Source organism: Octopus bimaculoides, chromosome 24 (genome assembly GCF_001194135.2).
Source record: "Octopus bimaculoides isolate UCB-OBI-ISO-001 chromosome 24, ASM119413v2, whole genome shotgun sequence".
Taxonomy (NCBI): domain Eukaryota; kingdom Metazoa; phylum Mollusca; class Cephalopoda; order Octopoda; family Octopodidae; genus Octopus; species Octopus bimaculoides.
Window position 1 is genome coordinate 901,474 of NC_069004.1, and position 3,130 is coordinate 904,603.

A 3,130-nucleotide genomic window follows, 5' to 3' on the forward strand; every position below is an offset into this window, starting at 1 on the left:
TAGGAAGAGGAGGGGGGGGTGCGTTTTATGTGTTGTGGTGCGTATGCTGTGCATGTGTGTATGTGTGTGTGTGTGTGTATGTGTGCATGTGTGTGTGTGTGTGTGTTGCTAGCTGTTGCATGTTATATGTTGTGCGTGTTATATGTTTGTGTGTGTGTCTGTATATGATGTGTTACATATACGTTGTTGCGTGTGCTTTATATGCATGTAGTTGTGTGTGTGTTATGTGTGTGTGCATGTGGCCATATGATATTATGGTGTGTGTGTGTGTCTATGCATGTTTTGGGATGCTTATAATTGCTGTGTGTTGTTACACATCTATTTTCGCCTAATTAAGTTCCAGCTGCCCTCCAGCTCCCCCCACTACCACCCCACATACCGTCGCCCTTTCTCCATCTATAACTCTCCCTCTCTCACGTCTCTCTTCTTCCCTCTCTCCTTGCTCCTCTTTCTTTCTTTTTCTCCTCTCCCTCTCTCTCTCACTGATTGCATGAAAACGCATCAGCCATAAAATATGTTCTTTTTTTTGCTGTCGTTGGACGATAAATGCTTGTGTTCTTAATGGTGGTGGTGGTGGTGGTGTTAGGGTTTTATTTACAAATTCCACTTGCGACAAAGAACGAAAAGCCTGCCCGTTAGCCCCCCCCCCCCCCCCCGCCATCACCACACTTCTGATGGCTGATTCTGAGAAGGAGTGAGTGAGTGGGTGAGTAGGAGTGGGTTGCCGGTGGAAAGGATAAAAGTCAGTTACCGCCGTTTTTCTTCTTCCTTTTCAAAGTCCCTTCACGCAAGTCTTTCTGTAATGGCAACAAGTTGACAACAGACACAAATTACTCAAGTTTAAGACACTCACAGTCGTAAACAAGGCTTGATCTCGCTTTCCGAGTTTCAAATACCTTTACAGACTGCTACCCTCACCTCCACCCCATATCTTTCTTCACTCGCTCCAATTTAGACCTTCATTTTAGAACGTCGACGTAACCCCCTACCACCACCACCACCACCCAACACAGCTCATCTTTTTCATTTACCTTTGTACATGTTTTTGTTTTTTGGCGTTTATCAGCGACTAAATTATTATGAAATATTAATGGAGTTCGTTCTGAAGCAAGGGTTTTCTTTTAAAGTGAGATTGCAAGCATTTTACATGGCCAAGCGTCTGGTGCAAGGCTGGAAATATTTTCGGACCAGCTCTTTGGTGTAACAGTCGTTGAACCTATGGCGTGGGAACAAGTGCTGGTTTGTTTACGTCCTCGTAATGTAGCGGCTCGACAAAAGAGACCGATAGATTAAAGACCATACTTAAAATAAGTACTAAGGTCAATTTGTTCGACCAAATCCTTCGAGACCGTGCCCCAGCATGGCCACAGTGCAATGACTGAAACAAGTGAAGAAAAGAAGAAAAACAAACATGGATGATACCACAAGAAACGTATTCCGTCCGACAGAAAACTTTCACAGGATGTTTCAACTTGACAAATCAATCAAAACGTAAAACTTAGGGACGCCATCTGTGCACAGCAAGAGACAGAACTTCCTCCCCTCTGAATCGTTCCCAGTCATCAACCAACGCAATTCCCTTCTTATTTATTCATTATTCCCTGTTGATAGGGGTGCTTGCCCTCCCTCACCCCACCCATGTGGTCTTCCCCTCTCTTTTTTTTTATCGCGGTGTTTGTCCGTGCGTGACCCATATTCGCTAGAGGCAGAGTGTCAAGGTGTCATGTTACAGGACCAAAAACCGCTTCATTTTCTGCCGTTTAATAATTGACAAAACAGTTTCGTTGTCCGCAGACTTTTCTCAACGCCAGAAAGTTAAGTGTTAAGAATGAATCGTTTTCGTATTTGCTTTGCAAGACTCCCGATGTGGAATCGTGTGTTGAAGTATTTTGTTGCATGGCCGTATCAGTGTGAAGCAAGGATTAGGAAAAAACCGACTTTAGGGAGGTTAAAAAAGTATGTTTATCACATTTTAAACCTCTAAAAGCAAATTCACTGCATTTACTGTGAAGGAAAAAATTTCTCTTACAATAATCCTTTTCTACTATAGGCACAAGACCTGAAATTTTGGGGTAGGGACTAGTCGATTACACCGACCCCAGTGCGTAGCTGGTATTTAATTTATTGCTCCGAAAGACAAAGTTGATCTCGGCGGAATTTGAACTCAAAACGCAGCGACGGGCGAATTACCACTAAGCATTTCGTCCACCGAGTTAACGATCCTGCCAGCTCGCCACCTACTTGTTGTTGTCCACGTATGAAACTTTTGTGATCTTGCGTTCCTCATCAGTTGCAGCCAGTTTTCCTACTGAGAAGATAGAAACCTCTGCCGTGTCTCTCATCCTGAAGGGAAGACTCTGTCCGAAACAATGGAATCTCCATTCCTCACGGCAAGTGTTTCGTTCTTCTTTTTTTATTTCACCAATTAATACAAGTCTTACCCATGCAGACCTGCATTAGTCTCTTCGGAGTCTGTTTGACTCACACACACACACATACATAGACATACATTCGCATACAAACACACACAAGCCGAGCGATCGCTAAAAAGATTCGTCGGTATTTTCGTTTTATTCTCGAAGACCACACATACATATATACCGTACTTACGTGTATAAATCAATTTGTTCACGAGTAAATACGGTACACATACAACATAGTGTGTGTGTGTGTGTGTGTGTGTGCATCTTTCTGTCTGTCTGTCTGTCTGTCTCTCTCTCTCTCTCTCTATATATATATAGTTGCATGTATATACACATGTATGTGTATGTGTGCATATGTGTATATATATGTGTGTGTGTGTGCAGTTTGTATGTATATCACCAGCATAGCAATGCTATGAACAATACAAAAAAAAAAAAAAGAAAAAGGCCAAGCATCGTCGTCGCCGTAGATTGAACCGGTCGCCCGCGGGCACTCAACTTTCATAAGGGCGGAATATCGGCCAAGATAAAAGGCTAAGAAACAGGTGCTGTCCGATATATTTCTGACGTATTTATAGATTAAGGGTGTCAACTGAGATGGTTCTACACCCGCAGCTATGGTACACAACCAACCAACAAAGCAAACAACTACGAGTGTGATTGAAAACGATTACAAGTACCTGCAAACACACACACACACACACACA

The 3,130-nt window shown here is 42.9% G+C and overlaps 1 protein-coding gene across 1 annotated transcript in view; it reads right to left on the reverse strand.

Moving 5' to 3' along the window:
* LOC106878702 (palmitoleoyl-protein carboxylesterase notum1') overlaps nt 1–3,130 on the reverse strand; it is a 43,430-nt gene that overhangs the window by 16,077 nt on the left and 24,223 nt on the right. The window lies entirely within an intron of this gene.